The sequence below is a fragment of the Gracilinanus agilis genome, chromosome 6, assembly GCF_016433145.1.
Source record: "Gracilinanus agilis isolate LMUSP501 chromosome 6, AgileGrace, whole genome shotgun sequence".
NCBI classification, from domain to species: domain Eukaryota; kingdom Metazoa; phylum Chordata; class Mammalia; order Didelphimorphia; family Didelphidae; genus Gracilinanus; species Gracilinanus agilis.
In genome coordinates this window covers 244,129,870-244,150,637 of record NC_058135.1, presented here as the reverse complement: position 1 = coordinate 244,150,637, position 20,768 = coordinate 244,129,870, and the positions used below count along the sequence as shown (strand labels likewise).

At 38.8% G+C, this 20,768-nt stretch overlaps 1 protein-coding gene across 3 annotated transcripts in view; it reads right to left on the bottom strand.

Moving 5' to 3' along the window:
• The window catches only part of NAV2 (neuron navigator 2), a 482,122-nt gene that overhangs the window by 346,656 nt on the left and 114,698 nt on the right, over positions 1–20,768 (bottom strand). The gene's annotated exons all lie outside the window — the stretch shown is intronic.

The following is a 20,768-nucleotide window of genomic DNA, read 5'->3' as shown; positions in this document are numbered from 1 at the left end:
ACACCTGTGCAGGAACCATCCTTTGTGTATCCATTGTAGTAGACCACTTCCCGATACTCCAGCCTCTCACTTCAGCCTCTCACTTCAGCCTCTTTCCTAAGCCTGCTTGCAACCTGTCAGTTTAAGCTGTGCTTAATTCACCAAAAGGCATATAAGTGCCCAAGTTCTGTTATTCTTTGCAGAATCTATTCCCAGAGTCCCACAGCCTTTGACTGTGTGGTTTTTAAGCCCTTGACTCTGTGACCTGTCTCTTTCCTGATTAAAGATTTGGTTTTAGGACTACATTAGTGGTTCTATTTTTCCAAGTTGACAAATCCGTGAACATATTTTAAAAATATTTTTATAACTATATTTAATGTGATAGGTTTCCTTTATAACCTAGTACAGTTTATTTTGTACATTTAGAAATATTATTCTAAAAATGGGTCCATAGGCTTCCCCAGAATACCAAAGGGATCCATGTCACAAAGTAGGTTAAAACCCTGACTCAAAATCAATCAATTAGGGCAGCTGGGTAGCTCAGTGGAGTGAGAGTCAGGCCTAGAGACAGGAGGTCCTAGGTTCAAACCCGGCCTCAGCCACTTCCCAGCTGTGTGACCCTGGGCAAGTCACTTGACCCCCATTGCCCACCCTTACCACTCTTCCACCTATGAGAAAATACACCGAAGTACAAGGGTTTAAAAAAAAATCAATCAATTATTGGGGTTCTAAGAAAGGTTATTCCTCTCCAACTCTTAAAAGCAAGGGAAACCCCATTAGTCAAGTTTCTCTCTCTCAACTTAAGAATCAGAGGAAAAATTAAGACGGCCAGATTATCTCCATTTGACAATTCAGTCAGACCCCAGTAACAAATTCTTTCTATTGTTGTATTTAGGCAGAAGGAATCTACTTGCTGACCAATCACCAGAGGTTCCAATATGTAATAAGGGCAGCTTTCCCCTCTAGATTAGAAAGGGCAACAACAAGTAACCCCCAAATAGATTTCCTTTCTCCATGGAGGGAATCAGAAATAGATTTTTCAAAGCAAGGTCCTTTTTGCAGAAACACTGAACTCTGCAACATTCTAGAATCCAATCCTAGTTATTGAAATCAGTCAATTAAAGGGCTATTCTTGATTGAATAGTTTGGATAGTGACTGGTAGTTGGCAGTATCTCTCTAGCTTTTCTCCTCTCTTCTTTTGTAGCATGTATCCCACAGAAATAAATAAGACTTTCCCTTTAAAATGTTCTCTAGTGGTAGAGTGCTCATAAGGAAATGTATTCAGTACCAGTCTGACCTGAACATTCCCCAGTGGAAGATGCTTCCTCACCTTTTAAGTACAAATTTATGGGCAGCTGGGTGGCACAATGGATAGAGTGCCTGGCCTGCAGTCAGGAAAATGAATCTTTTTGCCTTCGAATCTGGCCTTTGGACATTACTAGTTGTATGAAACTGAGCAAGTGACTAAACCTCGTTTACCTTAGTTTCCTCATCTATAAAATGAACTGGAGAATGAAACGGCAGACTTCTCTAATCTTTGCCAAGAAAATCCCAAAAGAAGTCAGGCAGAAATGATGAAAATGATTGCACAACAAACAGCTTATGTGGTATGACTACGATGACTTTGTCAAGACTAGGCGATGCTTCTACTGTGAATTTCTTTAAAATGAAAATAGGGCACAAAAATTCATTGAAACCAAGGGGAGCATATTGCACTTAAAGCCATAAACTAATTAACGAGCATTTACTTAGTAGCTAGGTAGGACTGTTAGACTTGGAGTCAGGTATATATATTTCCTGCCTCAGGCACTTAACAGCTCTCAGTCTCAGTTTCCACATCTGTAAAATGGGGATAATAATAGCAACTACCTCTTAGGATTGTTGTAAGGATCAAATAGGATGACAAATGTAAAGCCCTTTGTAAAACTTAAAGAGCTATGTAAATGTCAATGAGGAAGTTGATGATGACTAGGTACCAAAACACTGTCCTATGTGCTGGGGATACAAAGTTTTGCCAGCTTGCTGGCTGGGAAGTGAAACCTCAGATATATTTTGATCTTCCTTTTTCTTATCAGAAGTGATAAAGAACAATATTGCATATGTTATTTAGTAGTCTACAATTTATCCTTTAAGAAGTATTCTTTGTATCCTTTGATGACTTATCTATTGGGGAATGGCTTTTGGAGAGTTTTCTATTAACTGCCTGTATGTGCTGGATATCACATATAGTCATATCTAAGGTACATTTCCTGCTGGCTTTATCAAGCCTACATCCTTGCTCTAAATCTTAAACTAATGGGCCCAATGCCATTTGGGGCCAACTAAAGGCATTGGTTTCCTCATCTGTAAAATAGGGAAAAGGGAAAAATGTGCATAAGACGCTTCTTTTTTTTTTAAATGTTTTTACCTTGTCATAATATCAATTCTAAGACAGAAAAATGGCAAGGTCTAGTGTTGGGGTTAAGTAATTTGCCCAGGAAATTCCACTGCTAGGAAGTGTCTGAGACTAAATTTGAGCTCAGGTTTTCTGACTGCAGGTCTCATGTTCTTTGCACTGTGTTGCTTAGCTTCCCCAGCATACATTCTAAATCTTAAAGTTCAATGGAGAAAAAAAAGCAGTGCTTATCATTGTTGTCAAATTAGGAAGGACCAGAAAAGAGGGAAAAGAAGTATGTTCTAACTCCTCTGCATTTCCTTTCTTTGGTGTTTAAGAGCAAATTTCTGAAAAGATAAAACCTTTGAAAAACCATTCCCTGGCAAAGAAACTTCTGATACCTACTTTCTGAATCCAATGGCACTATTTACAGCGAATCTAGACTAAACAAAACTAATTTAAGCAGGGACACATGCACACAGTGTGGATGAATGATGGAGCAGCAGATGAATTGTTCACATTGGGGAATAGTTAAAGCCTAGGGCAGTGGGCAATGCCTGGGAACAAGAGTTGATCATTGTTATGCAAAGATGTTTGAAAATAATAAACTGCTCATGATGGAAGGAGAAAAGCCAAGTGTAATTCCTTGAGAACCTGACTGCACTCAAAGTTTTGATAAAGTGGGATCTCACTGAATTTCCAAACCACAATCTTTTTGTTGCTTGAGATACAAAGAAATAAGGAGAAAAAAAATGCCATTGTGTAGTTAAAACCTTGTTTCATGGGATCCCAACTGACAAAAAAATCTTTGTTAATTGAGGTTTTTTTTTTCCTAGTAAAACTCTATTTCAAGGAGAATAAAGATAAAAGAAAAGAAAAGAAGCCCTTCTTTTTAAAAATTCAACTTCTAGTATAAAAAATCTTAGAATCTTGGAGTTCAAAAGGACCTTAGAGGTCATCCTGCCTGACCTGTGTCTGGGCACAATTTCATAAAGATTGGCTGGTGCAGGGAATTTTAGATGTCATCAGGTCTAGCCCCCTCATTTTGCAAGTGAGGAAACTGAGCCTCAGAGAGATTGTTGCTTGCCTTAGGTCACCTGGTAAATAAGTGTTTAAGAACAGAATTTGAATCCAGACCTTTGGAAGATATTAATAATCCTTTTCCTCATCTACAAAATAGAAGAATGAACTAAATCACTTTTACATTCCCTTCAATTCTAGATCTATGAGCCTTAGTAAGCAAAAATCTATTCTCTCTATCATTCCAATTTCCAGTGACTCTGAAGTTTTCCCTTCTATAGAACCTAAATTTGTCTCTATGACTTTCATCTCTTGCTTCTTGTTTTTTCCTTCTATCTCACCAGGCTAGTCTTACACTAACAGGTGTAGGATAATGCCAATGCCTAGCTGCAGAGGATAACTGAGTTACTGCAAAATTCAGTATATACAACAATCCCACCATGTTCCTTAGGATCCACAAGGTTTCTGATTCAGGCACTGTTGGCCCAGGTCCATAAACTAACCAGAATTTCCCTTCCTCCAATCTGGCTACTTGAGGTTTTCTAGTTGGTTTTACCAAGAGAGCCCTGCCTGACCTTAACATGAGTAGCATAAAATGATTCCTCTCTCCCTCTTCCATCTTTCCCTTCTCTATCTCCCCTCCTCCCCTCCCTCTCTTTATCCCCTCTTTCTTCCCTGTGGAATGCTGGGTTGGGAGTGGAGGCATGTTAGAGATTTAGAGATATAAAAACAAATTATCAGTAAAACTAATATATATATATGTGTATATATATATACACACATATATAAACACTAGAGTTTTTAAATACTTAGAGAAGGGGAGTAGACTTTTATAGAAGTGCACATGAGTGGAAATGACCAAAAAAACTGGAAAATAAAATAATGATAATTTTAAAAAACTCAGCAATTCCACGCTTATTCGAATAGGTTAGCTAATCAATGATGCAGCTCTTTTCCTTTTCAAACTCCCTTTACTTTTGTTAAATTTCCCTCCTTTCTTACTCTCTCTTTAATTAGGTATCTAATGAAAGCACCTTACACCCTAGAGAAATGTCATGGTTCTCTAATTCCCATATCAGAGAAAGGAGTTTGCTGTCAAATACTTGACGAGCTAAAAGGAAGAAAGAATTTCAAGTCTATGAAACACTGAATTCCATCTGATTAATTTTATGTTACCTGGTGGAATTTTAAGGAGTGTTTCTTTCTTTGCTTAAAATTGATTATTATTCCACTCTAATGTGGTGAGAACAGAGAATATTTTGTCAGTTCATCGCCATGATAATAAGGATAATGACAATTTCTTTGGGCTTGTAATTCTTTTATATGGATTTAGCAAGTAGACACACAAGCATCTTTAGTTTTATTTCCATGATTTTACCCATGTAATTAGTGCTCAAATGAGAGCTTATAAAGATATTAGCATAGCATTAGAAGTATGAAGCTAATCACGCTTTAGAAAATATCTCTCCAGGGGCAACTGGGTAGCTCAGTGGATGAGAGTCAGGCCTAGAGACGGGAGATCCTAGGTTCATATCTGTCCTCAGACACTTCCCAGCTGTGTGACCCTGGGCAAGTCACTTGACCCCCATGGCCCACCCTTACCACTCTTCCACCTAGGAGCCAATACACAGAAGTTAAGTGTTTAAAAATTTTTTTTAAAAAAGAAAAGAAAAGAAAATATCTCCCCAGGTTACCTGAGACAGAGCCAGAAAATGTGAAAGCAGCATGATTTGGTGGACAGAACACTGGGTTTCTATTCAGGAAGAACAAGGTTCAAATTCTGCCTCTGATTCTTATGATGGCAAATCTCTTTGTTGTTTCAATTGTTCCAATTGATTCAGTTGTTCCAATTGTTTCTGACTCTCCATGACCCTGTTTTGTTTTTTTTCTTTCCTGCAAAGCCATTTCCTTCTTCAGCTCACTTAACAGATAAGGAAACTGAGGCAACAGGGTTAAGTGACTTGCCTAGGATCACACAGTTAATATCTGAGGCTGGATTGAACTCAGGTCTTCCCAATTCCAGGCCCTGCACTCTATCCATTGAACCACCTGGCTGCCCCTAAAAAATCTTTCATAGCCAAGTTTCAAATGCTGTCTTCGGTTTCTTAACAACGAGTAAATCTCAAACTCTCTGATTCTCTTTCCTCATCTTAAAATGGGCATCAGTTGTTTTGAGGCTTGAAGTAGCGAGTGTCTTTAAAGCCAACATTACAGGGCTATCTAAATGTCAGTGATTAATCTGACCAATAAATCCAGGTCAAAAGACTAGGCATTTCCTCCTTTCACACACACACACACACACACACACACACACACACACACACACACACACACAGACATGCAGAAATTATGGAGATATGTTCCAGTTAGAAATATTTCAAAAACCTCAAAAGAAAAACTGAAAAGTGTTTCATCTGAGAGGAGATAAAGCACAATAGAAATTAGAGATCAAAGCTGGTTATCTCAGCAAATGAGATGGTTTTAGTTCAATTAGTTGGGATTCATTTGTTTTGCTCTACCTGAAAACTCTGGACATATCCCCAATATCATGTTTTTACAATAATGCAATAATATCATCTCTGCATACACCTGGGTCTAACTGCATTGAAGAATTTGTCCGAGACAATAATAATAACTAGCATTTATGCTGAGCTTATGATGTGCCATCTAAATTATGAAACTAAGCAAAACGATGATGATGATGATGCTATGAATCTATAAAGCTCTTTTTCTTTTATTCCAGTACATGCATTTTCAGAATTTTGATTAAAACAGAATCACTTTTCTCTATAATATTGCAGCGAAAAAGGCAGAATCAGGAATTCTTACCATTATTTTTGCAGTTAAAGGGGCAAAGCCCAGGGAAGAGAGGCCATGCAATGTTTGAGAAAGAATGCTAGGGGCAGCTGGGTAGCTCAGTGGATAGAGAGTCAGCACTAGAGAGGGGAGGTCCTAGGTTCAAATCTGGCTCAGACACTTCCCAGCTGTGTGACCCTGGGCAAGTCACTTGACCCCCACTAGCCAATACACATAAGTTAAGAGAGGAAGGAAGGAAGGAAGGAAGGAAGGAAGGAAGGAAGAAAGGAAGGAAAGAAGGAAAGAAGGAAGAAACAAAGAAAAAGAAAGAAAGAATGCTAGACTTGAAATCAGGGGACTTGAGTGTGAATACCCAGGTCTGCCATTTACCTCTGCATATGTTATTTTTTTTCTCCCTTGGGATCTCAGTTTCCTCATATGAAAATGAGTATAGGACTAGATAATGTTTAAAATTCCTTCCAGCTCTAACTCTACATATGACATTATGACTATGACACTGAACTTGATTATAGAAAATCACTGAGCACATCTGGAACATAATTGTTAATTAATTTCACACTTCCTAATGCCCAGTCCAATACTGTCACCTCATAGCTCTTTTCATGGTAGAATCAATGAATTCAGTTCTTATTAATATATCTTTCATTAATCCCCTATACCGACACTGGCCAAGTATTGGCATGGGTACCCAGCCAGCACTCGAGGAGCTGCTCTGTTCCTCCTCTTCCCAGTAACTGAGGACATTTTTTGCATGTTCTGTACCTCTGTCCCAGCTGCCCAAAGGGAGCACTTCCTCCCTCTTCTCTCTGAGATGATGCGGGGGCTCACAGGGAGCTTGAAGTTGCAGTTTGGGCACCTGAACTTGAAAACCTTTGCCAGTGCTGCCCTATACCAACTGGACTTGCCTGTACACAATTGACTTTTTAGTTAAAAAAAAAAAAACCCTCCCACCCCGGCAATTTTCACGTTCCAAGCCTTACAGTTTTCCTCTGAATTATAGAGGAAACAGGTCTAGCATTGGCCCGCGCCTGAGCGCTATCGCTATTGCTATCGCTATCTCTGTCTCTGTCTCAGTCTCTCATTTTATTTCATATTTATAATCTTAACGGTGTAGGTACCTCCTTTACTCAAACACATCCAAAACAGATTATCTCCCCCTCCATTAAATCTGCTCTGCCTCCAGTTGGTTTTTCCTTATTCTACTCCATATTCCACTTAAGCACAAAAGTGATTTTTCTGAGGTCTCATCGGAACGCTCTCCGTGCTCAATAAACACCGGCGGTCCTCAGTCACCTAAGGGATCAAACACAGAGTCCTCTACTTAGCCTTCAGAGCCCTCCCTAATTCCTTCCCCACCCACCCAACTTTCCAGTCTTCCTATACCTTACACTTTTCCACGTGCTGATGGATTCGGTGAAGCTGGCCTCCTGGCTGTTTCGCAAACAAGACTTTCCTTCTCTCTGTCGTAGCCATTTTCACTGGCTGTCCCTTCTACCTGGAATGCTCTCTCTTCTCATTTCTACCACCTGTCTTCCTTCCAAAGCCAGCTGAATCTCACCTCCTCCAGGAAGCCTTTCCAAATCACTGAGTTCTAGTACCTTCCCTCAGTTAATTATTTCCTGTTTATCCTTTGTGCGTAGTCATTTGCATATCACCTCCTCGAGGGTGGACTAACTTTTGGGTTTCTTTGTATATCCAGAGCTAAGCACAGGATCCAGCATGAAGTAAGCACTTAACAATGCCTGTTGTCCTTCCTTCAAATGTAAAGAAAGTAGATCAGCAGCGATAGATTTATTGGTGGATGTGGACCAGCATCGGATTGGCTGGGAAGGCATAGATGCATTTTAGTTTTCACTGGAAAGTAGGTCCTCTGGAATACTGACTTGAGGGGAATTTATTATTACATCCTCCCCACTTGTAGCTGCCATGATGTAGTGGCATAAGGAAAACAATAAAAAATGTACAACTCAGGAGCCTGGGTTCAATTCTAGCTTTGATACACACGAGGTGTGTTGTTGTGGGCAAATCATCTGATCTCTTGCCTCAGTTGTACCATCTGTATGGTAGCAGCGATAGTGCTTATTACCTCCACAAAGTTGTTGTAAGGAAAACATTTGGTAGACTTCGAGGCACACTCTACATGGGACCTGTTATAATAATCATTAGCTACAAATTTGCTTCTTGTCAAGGGCTTAATAATCGGGTGGGATATTTATATGGCAGCATAGTAGAACCTGAAGCCAGCAAGCCTGGATTCAAATCTCTCTGCTGTTTGGATCACTACTTGTGTGATGTGTGATCTTGGTCAAGTTGTAACCTCCCTTGGCTTCAGTTCCTTCATCTGTAAAATGATTTGGACTAAATGGCCTCTGATGTCCCTTCCAGCTATAGAAATAGAATTCTATGACTTTATACTAGCTGTGTAACCCTGGGCAAATCATAACGCTGTTTGCCTCAGTTTCTTCATCCATTAAATGAGCTAAAGAAGGAAATGGCAAACCACTCCAGTGTCTTTGCCAAGAAAGCTCCAAATGGGTCAGATATGATTTAAAAAAACAACAACGGAACGACAAAAATATTTTTCAGTGGGTATGAATTCCCTCCTAGATTCAGAAAGGCATCAAAATTAAATGCTATTTTAAAATATTTCATTTTCCTAACTCTCAAAAGAAGATCTGTGGGGGCAGCTGGGTAGTTCAGTGGATTGAGAGCCAGACCTAGAGACGGAAGGTCCTGGGTTCAAATATGACCTCAGATACTTCCCAGCTATGTGACCCTGGGCAAGTCACTTAACCCCCATTGCTTAGCTCTTACCACTCTTCTGCCTTTGAGCCAATACACAGTATTGACTCCAACATGGAAGGGAAGGGTTTAAAAAAAAAGGAGATCTGTATACTTTGTTGTATTTCATACACACACACACACCTGCAAATGAGTACAAAAAGAATGGAAATCTCCCCAAGGAGCCAAGTTTTCATAGGCTGCTATGATTGTGAAACACAAGCATTCCTGGCTCGACTCAAGCTTGGATGAGCTGTTCACAGAGTCTGGAAGCTGGTGAGAATCAGGCTTATTGCTCAACAGATATCATTTACACTCCTTTTAGGACTCAGTCCTCAGTTGTACAGGTATACATGTATAGGAGTATCTGGACCTAATAGGTTTGGGAAGGTTTTTTTATATTTTCACATGTCACAAAAGACAAATATCAAAAGAAGACTTTCCTCATTTTAATAATACTTGAGGAGGAGTTTAGGATTGTATTTAAATTTTAATAAAAATTTATTAATTAAAATATCGTTTTTATTGATATTGGTCTGCAGGTCTCTGTTTTATCCTTCCTTTGTTTAGATATTAGGATTATATTTGACTCACAAGGAATTTGTGTCTTCTTTTTCAGTTTTTTAAAAGAATAATAAAGATTCCTTTATTATAAAAAAAATTCCTTAAACATTTAATAGAATTCTCTTATAAATCTATCTGGATCAGGTGTAATTTCCTACTCCACCCCATCCTGGAATAATACTTTTAAAATTCAATACAGGTTACTATTACAGAATAGTATTCCAGGGGGCAGCTAGGTGGCTCAGTGGATTGAGAGCCAGGCCCAGAAATGGGAGGTCCTGGGTTCAAATTTGACATCATACACTTCCTGGCTGTGTGACCCTGGGCAAGTCACTTAACCCTCATTGCCTAGCCCTTACCCCTCTACTACCTTAGAACTAATACACAGTATTGATTCTAAGATGGAAAGTAAGGGTTTTTTTAAAAAAAGAACAGTATTCTAATAAGGCCAAAAAAGGTTTAAAAAATTAAAGCATGAGGATTTCCCCCCCTTTTCTTTTTTTAAAAAATGCATGTCTGGTTCTAGAAGTCTAAAAGACCAGAGGTGTGTCTGGTAAATATTTACTTATGAAATGGTGATGCTGCCAAGCCATCCTGAGGCACTTTGCATGAAATGCCCAGGGCACTGAATGGTAATGTTCTAAGAACCTTACAAACATGGCATTGTCTCTCAGAACAGGATTGGGCAGAGGGTGGGGTCACAGAGTGATTTCAGACATTTTGAAACCTTGCTACTAAAAAATAAATACACCGGAGTGCTACAGGCAGTTAAATGTATATCCCAGGGATCTCTTAACAGTGATGTTCTTCCTCAAGTTGGTGCCAACCTGTGTCTCACCCTGCAGTTGACCCACTTACAGCCTGAGATCCTTGTCATTTACATTCTCTTCTCTCAGGGCTTACACAAAGTACTAGTTAGTGTTCCCCATAAATCTAGTGCCATGTACTTTGTAACCCTGTGTGAATTCAGACTAGTCCCTGTTCCTAATTGCAAGTAATAAGAATTTATTTTTTTTTCCCTTTGCTCCCCTCTTTATAGAATGAATAAAAGCCTGAAAAAAGTTCAGCAACACAAATAGAATCTGGTCTCTCCAGGAGCTCACATTCTGATAGAGAGAGTCTACCTATAGGAATTTTAGCAGCAAGTAAGATAGAAAGACCTAGTGGTCCTTTGAATGTAGAAACAAAACAGATGGTAAAATATCTTCTTTAATGTCATTTCCATTGATGATACCATATCTATTTCTGATGTTAAACTTTTTCTGCATGGTACCAAGAAATTTAATGTTAAGAACTTTGTTTTCTGGATTTTCAATGCCCTGAAACTTGGCAACTAAGACTTTAGGCAGAGAAGGTGCCATGCTGCATTGGTAGAGGCAACTTCATCACTGGGCAGTTCCCTATACCAAAGAAATCACAGCTCAATCCCCTATTCAGGTTCTTATCCTATTCAATTTATCCTTTTCTGATCTAGCCCACTATTTTAGTCCATAGGAATCCTTTGGCATCTGAATTCTGTCATCTTTCATATCAAGCTAACCCTACCAACTTCCTACCTACCAATTTGATTAGTATTTTTTATGTCTCTTACTACTATCTTTGGTTCTTCCTGAATGGATCTCTGATAGTGGAGAGGGTTACTGATGAGGATCTTTAGAAAAGAGGCAAGAGAGTATGAGTACAAATAAAATGTTGGAAAATATGATAGATGGAACTGGACTTGAGTCAGGAAAATCTAAGTTCCAATCCTGTCTCAGACATTTATTAGCGTAAGGATGGGATTTGTGAAAGGGGGATGGGACAAAAAAGGAGCCAGAGAAGAAGTGTCTCTCTCTCTCTCCCCTCTATCATAGCATTAATTACTGGCTCTTCTTCTTATTATTATTACATTAGTCATGTGGCCACAGAAGACTCCTAACTCAGTATCTATCTAAGAAAGAACCGTATCTGCAACACTTTTGGGGTGCAAATGGTTATTCAGTCTTTGATAGAAAACTTCCAGGAGAGAGAACTCTCTCCCTCTGAAGCATCCCATTTCTGGAAAGCTCTAATTATTAAAAGTTTTCCCCTTATATTAAGCTTAAAGATTTTTCTTCACAACATCCCTCCTTCCTCCTAGTTCTGTCCTTTAGGATTATATTTTAAAAGTTTAATTTCTCTTCTAAAGTTTGAGCTTGGATCTTTTTAATGTCAGCCTTCATCTGGTTATCCTTTAGGCTTAGTATCCTTTATGGCTTAGTAGATTTCTGAGGGCAAGCCTGGAAGATACAACCACCATTTGTACAGGTATCCATTCGATATCACAGGGTTTAGGGGTTATGGCATTCCTCAACTGGAAAATCTGTATAAAATTTTTTTGCCCTCCCTTTGTACTATACAGAAGGTCTAAACTTTTTCCTTTTTATTTTATGGGGTGTTTATCATACCTTATGTGCATTTTTGAGTTACTAAACTTTTTAAGATATCTCTATATTTGTAGCCTTTATGTGCTATCTACTGGCTTTTGCATTCTTTTTGAAAACTTTACCTTTTTACTTAGTTTTAACTTCAAAAAATATTATTAAACATGTTTATACAAGAGAATGCCCTATATTTTATGCATTTCTGAATTTCTAAACTTTTTAATGTCATCTATTGGCCTTTGTGTGTTATCTAAGGCTTCCCCCAAAATTCCCATTTAATTCTTTATGCTGACCTGCAATGTATTGAAAGCACAATGGGGAAAGTTGTAATATGGAAGGGGTGTATGTATTATTGTTGGATGATTATTTTAAAAATTATTATAATTTATTATTATGGAGAAATATGTTTGAACAAGTTTTAGATCACAATCAATCTGTTCAAGGGACAAAACAACCAAACAATTTGGGTACTGTGAAGATGGGAGTAACTCTCCCCTCATCTACTTTTAAATTTAATCACCAGAAGCATATACACCCTACTTAATGCCTAAGTTGGGGAGGTCCACAAACCACGTGCTAAAGTGGGTGACAACTCAAAAATGACTTCCCGCCCTGGGCAGTCCTAAGCAAAGTTGTAAAATGCAATAGGACCTGTAATGTAGAGGAAGACACAGGAAATGATGAAAAGAAGAGTCTTTAAAAGTGGCTGCAACTTCCTGCGAGTCAGTCTTCAAGCTTTTTTTGAAGTTCTGGAGGCTGTTGGTGGACCTTCTTCAGCGTGGACCTGCAATTCTAGCATTTGGGAAGACTGCTTTTGGATCTTCCCCTTTGGACTACAACAGTGGGTGAGTGAAAAGCTGACTTCTGTCCTGGCTTCTGGAGAGATTAGTTTCCAGAGGAGGCCTTATGGTTATTCACCACGGAGTCCTCTGGCTAAACAGCCCTCTGGCTGAGGGTCCTCTGGTGGAGGGCTAATTAGCCCAGCCTGATTTCAGCCAGGGACCAGAGCAAACATTTAGGGTGATAAGCTAGACTACGTAAGCTAGACTGCTTACTCTACGCTCTTTCACATTTCTCTACTTTACTCTTTCCCTCTATTTTGTAAATAAAGCTGCTAAATAAAAAGTCATCTTGACTTAAGTTATAATATCAGGGACCACATTCTCTCATATTTTAGTCACAGCATTAATTTTTAGCTCTTATAGTACTATATCTTATAAGTTTTTTGAATTTCCCATAATACATAGCACTTAATAGACACAATTCTCACCAAATTGTTATTTTCTGTTACATTGGTTAGTTAATTGGCCTGGCAAATGATTCTTAAATCATCATCTTCATCAAATATTTGTTAAATGCCTTTAGAATATACAGATGCAGAATGGGCATCAAATCTGTTAAATGTTGCTACGTTTGTCAAGAAGCTCTCTTACTTGGTGCCAAGCTTAGACAGATAGAAAGCTATCTGTTGAGGATGTTTATGAGCTTTTCATACAGTAGACAAGTTGACCTGATATTTTTTACTTGTGTGACCCTTTCTTTCCTTGAGTCTCAATTTCTTAATTTCCATTTCTTCATAAGAGGGTTGGACTAGGATCCATGATGGTGAACCTATGGAACACATGCCGGAGGGGGCATTCAGAGTCCTCTCTGTGGGCATGCCCATTGTCAACCCAACTCAGAGCTGGGCTGCTCCCCTCCCCATCTCCAAACATGCCTGAAGACATTACCTGCCCTTATAAAAAGCTCTCCATCACTAGACTAGGTTGTCACTAAGACCTTTTCCCATTCTAGATCCTATATGCTTATTGCAAGAGTTCTAAATCTCAATCAGTGGATAGATTTTTAGGGGTCCATGAACTTGGATGGGGAAAAAATACATTCTTATTTCAAGATAATTGATTTTTTGTAGCCCTTTACAACCTGGACCCTTCTTTCCTCTTCAGTATTCTTATACTTTACCCCCATGATCCAGTGATATTGGCCTATTTCCTTGCACATGACACTATATTTCCCGTCCCTCATGCTTGGAATGTTCTCCTTCCTTCTCTTCATCCCCCTGACTTTCTTCACGTTGAGCTCAAATCCAACCTTCTATAAGAACGTTTTCCCGGTCCCTTTCAATGCTAGTGACTTTCCTCTCAATTATCTCAACTTTATGCTGAATATATCTGATATATTTACATGTTATTGTTCAGTCTTTTCATCGTGTCCAACTCTTTGTGATCCCAGTTGAGGTTTTCTTGCCAAAAGCACTCAAATGCTTTGTCATTTCTCTCTCCAGATCATTTTGCAAATGAGGAACGGAGTTAAACAAGGTTCAGTGATTTGCTCAGGGTTATACAGCTATTAAGTGTCTGAGACCAAATTTGAATTCATGACAATGAGTCTTCCTGAGTCCAAGCCCAGCGCTCTATTCACTGCACCTGTATTTACACAATCCTTTGCATGTTGTCTCCCCCATTAGACAATGAATTCCTCTGGGGCAGGAACTGTCCAGAGTTTAGTACAGTGCCTGACCAACAATAACCACCAAATGTAGACTTGCTTGTTTTCCTTGGCTCTCTATCCATTTTATGTATTTAAAAACATTATTCAGAGAAGGGATCCATAGGTTTCAACTGCACCAAAGGACTTTATGACATATACACACAAATTAAGAACCCTTATCCTAGAATTAAGGGAGCGGACCTATAACACAAATAATCCTTAGGAAGGGTATCAGAGAAGACAACTTAATTATAAAACATTACCATCTCTCCAGATACCCCAGAAAGAATCAGTTAGGATGAAAGGAGAAAGATGACGTTTTAAAAAAATAGTAGTTAGAGGGGCTGCTAAGTGACTCAGTGGATAGATAGCCAGGCCTGGAAAAGGGAGGTCCTGGGTTCAAATCTGTCCTCAAGATACTTCCTAGCTGTGTGACCCTGGGCAAGTCCCTTAACCCTAGTTGCCCACCCCTATTGCTCTTTTGATGCTTATTATCAATTCTAAAATAAAAAGAAAGGGTTAATTTTTTTAAAAAATAAAAGAGTAGTTAGTCCTGAGAGTGCTAGATTTCCATTTATTTATTTTGCTGAATTATGCCACTTCTAATCCCCAGTATCCAAATACTATTTTGAAAGTTCTATATCCTCACTGTCTGAAAGATTTTTCAACCATTTTTCTGAGTGGCCCCTTTTGAAACCAAAGAGGACCTCACACTGAATTTCTCAAGGGTTCTCCATTGCCTTATTCTTTAGTTACTAACTAATAAGTCACGTGCTGCTTCTAAATGTTTCCTTTATAGTTATTATGGGAATTGGGCTTTCATAAGCATGACTCAAACTGACATCATTGCAGCAGCTGAGCACTATCTTATGGGCAGCAAATACACCACTGAACAAGGGTTTTTCATTACCAGCTAATATAGTTGGTCACATCAGTCCTGAGGCAACTTGTATCTCAGTCCTGCGTCTATCCTAAGGCTAGTCCGTTGGCCTGGAGCCAAGAGGAGTTACTAAAATTATGCCTGATCTATTGTGCTCCCTGGAGGCAATGACCTCTTTGTCATGAGTGTAACCGAGTCTATAGGTATGGCCTCCTGGTGCCTGTCCAGTTGGGTCCAAAATTACTAACTAGATCTGACCCCACATGGGAGAACTAGACGCAGTGGGTAGACATGAATGGCAAAGACATAAATTAGAATTGTTTGTAAGGAAAATCTAAAAACCTCTAACAATTAAAACCATTCCTAAGTGAAATGGGCTGTTTTATACAGAAGTGGATTCTCCTCTTTATAAAGGGCTTTAAACAAAGCTTGGATGACCAATGGTTAGAGAGAGGACATTCTTGCTTAAGGATGGGTCGATCAATGTAGCTTCTGAGATTTTGTGATTCACTGAGGTATTTGAGACTTTTACAATATTGTCTCATTCTGTCTAGCTTTCTTGACTTTCTCTTCTTCTGTCAAATACAATTTTTGCTCCAGACAGGCAGATCTATTCATTATCCCCAATCCCCATGCCAATTTTCTACATACTGAAATTGCTTTCCACTTATATTACTAAATTCTTGCTAATTTTTTCATAGGTGATATGAAATTCTCAAGGGAAAAAGACCACATCTTGTAATTCTTCTGTATATCCTACAGTATCTAGCAGAATGGACTCATGATGAATGAAAAACAAATATCTCTTAAGTGACCCATAAATGGTCATTTTTTAAAAGCCCTTACCTTCTGTCTTTGGCTCCAAGGCAGAAGAGCAGTAAGGGCTAGGCAATGAGGGTTAAGTGACTTGCCCAGGGTCACACAGCTAGGAAGTGTCTGAGGCCAGATATGAACCTAGGACCTTTCCTGTCTAGGCCTGACTCTCAATCCACTGAGCCACCCAGTTTCCCCCTGGTAATGGGTTTTTAACTGTGAGACTTCCCTAAGAACAGGGCAGCTTCCTTATCTCTAATAAATGGATGGAAAAGGACTTTCAAACTCAGGACTCTATAAAACATATGGGAATATGAAGATATTGTAAACAGAAGACTGGAAAGTAGGCAAAGTTTGTCTCTAAAGTCTTTCAGTATCTTCTTATTGCATAGAATTGCATCTCCTCTCTCTAGGAGAAGATGGCTCTTTGTCCCCACTCATCTAATAAAAACTCGACAATTCAGAGCAGTGATGGTGAGCCTATGGCACGGGTGCCAAAGATGGCATGCAGAGTGCTCTCGGTGGGCACATGGCCACCCTTTCCCCTTCCCACCCTCAACCCCTAAATTTGTTACTAGAAAGGCAGAGGGGTTTGGGTGGAGCTGCCCCTTTCCTCCTTTCTACCATGTCTGAGGACAATTTTTCCTATCACCCAGCCCAATGGGAATGCTTTCTTCTTTCTCTGTGTGGGGTAATGGGAGGGGAGCATGACCCTTGGTCTGGGGAGGTGGGGTAAGGGTAGGGCCCTGCATTTCATCTCTAAAAGGTTCACCTTCGCTGTTTTAGAATTATATTCTCTCTGGCCATGTGACATTAATAAAATTCCCTGTGTTACATTAATAATAGCCAACACTGACAATCTGTTTTCTCCTTACACATAACATTTACATTTTAATAGGTTTCTTAACCCAGAGAAATTATTGAAGGTAGAAATGGTGGCCCAATAACAGTGCTGTCTGGGATATTTCCATGGATAGTAATATACTCTACTTATGTGTAAAGCTCGTCCTACTTATTAAAAGTCATGATGTCCAAAAGCAAGTAGTACGGAGTTGTAATCATTCTTGGATAATGTTTTCCTGCATAGGAAATTTGATGAGGGGACAGTAGTTTGAAGACAGGCATTAGGGCAGTGGATCTAATTTCTGGATGGTAAAGTTATATAGGTTGTTCTTGAATCCTTGAAGAAAATTATCTTATCCCTAGATAATAAGACTGTTATCTACCTTATCTTATCTCTTCCTAGCTAAAAAAGAAGCCCAGTTTCTTCATCCAATCCACAAGATTTCAAGGTCATTCACCATTCTCACAGCCCTCTTCTAGACTTCTCTAACTTTACCTTTACAAAAGTTGAACCATGACCTTCACAAATTGTGGCAAGCAAAACTGAACCCAATGCTGCAGTTATAATTAGAATGGGGAAGATTATAGTGGCACCAGGAACTCCCTTACTTGGACTCCCTGACTCTGGGACAGCTAGATGGCTCAGTAAATAGAGCACTGACCCAGGAGTACAAGATCTGAGTGCAAATCCAGATTCATATATATATACAAGTTATGTAATCATGGACAAGTCACATAACCTCTGTTTGCCTTAATCCATTGGAGAAAGAAATGGCAAACCATTCCAGTATCCAAGAAAACCAGGTCACTGAGAGACAGAAATGACTGAAGATTACATCAGCTTTTGTGGCTGCCACATTGCATTGTTTGTTGTCTCTCCTTTTATTGCTATACCACTTTAAAATTTACAAAGCCAGACAGGTGGGTGGCTCAGTGGATTGAGAGCCCAGTCTAGAGACAGGATTTACCTAGTCTCAGACACTTCCTAGCATGTGACCCTGGGCAAGTCACTTAATCTCCATTGCCTAGCCTTTACTACTTTTCTTCCTTGGAATCAATCAATACAATAGGAAGGTAGGGGTTTAAAAAAATTTGCAAAGCACTTTATGTGTATTATCTCATTTTATTATCATGACTAGCCTATGAGGTCAGTTTAACAGGTATTATTTTTTCTTCTTTTCAGATGAGAGAGGTGTAGAGAGATTAAGAAATTTACTTATGGTCACACAACTAGAAATGTCATCTGCGGGATTTGAACATAAGTCCCTCTTGACTCCAAGTCCAATACTGTTTCCACAATACCATACTGACTTATATATTAAGCTTGTAATCCACAAAAACCCTCAAAAGTTTTTTAAGGTGAATAGCTATCGAGCTATACTTTCTCCATCTTGTATTTGTAAAAATTATTTTTGAACCCAAATGAGACAATATTCATTTAAATTTTATGGTGTTAGATTCTGGCCAGTTATTAGATTCTGCTCTGTAGAATATTCTTTGGGATATATTATGTTATAGATCATGCCTACTTTTGTTCCATTTCAAAATCTGACAAATAGGACATTTATTTATTAAATGAAGTGATTCTAAGCAAAGATTCCTAGGATACTTCACTAAAAACATCCCTCCATCCTTTAATGATTGTATTGATTCTTTAATTGATCCTTTAATGGCCATACTCTGGGTCTTATCATTTAAAAAATTCTCAATACAGCTAATTTTTACTATCATCTAATCCCTATATCTTGAGCTTATTTATAAGAATGTCATGAGAAACTTTCTCAAATTCTTTACTGAAATCATATGGTAAACTCTATCTACTGCATTCCTCTGATTAGTCTAGTAATCCTGTCAAAAATGAAATGAGGTTATGCCAGCATGACTGGATTTTTTTTTAAAATAAAATCAAGAGAAAAGAAAAAGAATGAATGAAGTGGGCACACTTCATCTCTGCTTTTAATGGGAAGATTAAGGTGGTGGGATGTTTTCAGCCTTCCTTGAAAAGAAGTGTGATAGTATTTCTCTTCATTCTACCCCTAATCTCAAGCAAAATTACAAGGCATGTTTAATGGCTGATAAGATATTCCTGCATTTTAATTGTAATAGAAATTGAAGCTAAGGGTACCCAAACCATCTAGGAATGCATAATATCATTTAAGTTACACTGTCATCAGAGGATGCTGAGAAAGTCACCTAAAAGTTAGAATGGATTCTGTTAATCCATATTTCATATGTGAGAAAGTTGATATGCTGAAGTTTAAGGAAATGAGAAGTGAGAGAAGAAGTAACCACTGAATCAAGTTTTCTTGCAATCAAGCTTTTTTTCCCCATTGGGAGATAAATCTGTTTCCCCCAAAATAGAATTCTTAACAACTAAGAACTGGGAATAGAAGAGATGTTTTGCTCTGAGCACTGGGGTCAATCTCTAGTCCTACTTTTGGGGTGTTTCATCCTGGGGCAAGGAGTAGTAATCCCTGGGTTTTCCTTTAATAGACTCAAGGAGGAGACAGCTAAGCCCTAAGGATTAGTTATCCAGATGACTAGCTGACATCTAGTAAAGAAGGGAAATTTATCCAACTCAAAGGAAAGCCTAGACAGGGACACAGTGAGCCAAATATTGTAAAAAATATATCAAGAAAGATTCATTTGATCTATTCCCTACAACTCTCCAGGAACATTCCAAATTGATTCTTGAGCATTTTGATGACTATGTGGAGCAGAGGGGAAATTTCCCCAGGGAAAATTAAGAACAATTTACATGACCAATCTAGTCCTCCATTTCCAAGGAGAGGTTTTGAGTAGTGCATTCTGAAGATTCCTTTCAGCTCAAGATTTATGATCTTTTTGAATCTCCCCTGTGTTTTGGTGACTGTGGGTAAAGCTGAGATCAGATTATATGCTGTAGTTTTCTTCTATGTCTCCCTCAAAGGAAAATATTGGTATTGAAATGGACTTTAGGGTACTAAAGTTGTTTTTTTGTTTGTTTGTTTTTAAGCTCTCTATTAGCTCTGCTTTAGCTGGGTAGGGTTAAAATTGGTTGCAAGGCAAAAAGCATAAGTTCTAACATACAACTTTGATATTTGCCAAATATATAAGTGGGACAACATACTTTCAGAGCAGAAACAATCCACAGTGAGATGATTGTAGATATAGACCAGCAGCCTACCCAGTGAATGTGGTTCACAGGTGTACTGGGTCTAACAGTTTACCTGTTAGCAGTATGCAAATAAGAAAGGACTAATCCATCAAGAGCATGATCCCTTGCAAAAAAGCAGATAATCTAGAAATGACTCATCAATGAATAAATGAGTGAGGAGCTTGAAGCACCTGGGTTTTCTTTTTACTTTTTAAACAGCCTGGAACATTGACTCATGGATACCATTTTAGTCATCCCACATTTTGTATAATTGATTCATCTCTTCACTTTTTTTTTTTTTAAACCCTTGTACTTCGGTGTATTGTCTCATAGGTGGAAGATTGGTAAGGGTGGGCAATGGGGGTCAAGTGACTTGCCCAGGGTCACACAGCTGGGAAGTGGCTGAGACGGAGTTTGAACCCAGGACCTCCCGTCTCTAGGCCTGACTCTCACTCCACTGAGCTACCCAGCTGCCCCCATCTCTTCACTTTTAAGGTTACTAGCATTTCCAAATGGCTAACTTTGGTTCCTTTAAGCCATATGGAATTTAAAACATTTTTAATTGATAATTGATAATTCCAATGTGCAAGTACCAAAGGTCAACCAGATAAAAATCATTAAACATCCTTAAAAAATTACTACATGCTCTTCTGTTGAGAGTACTTCTG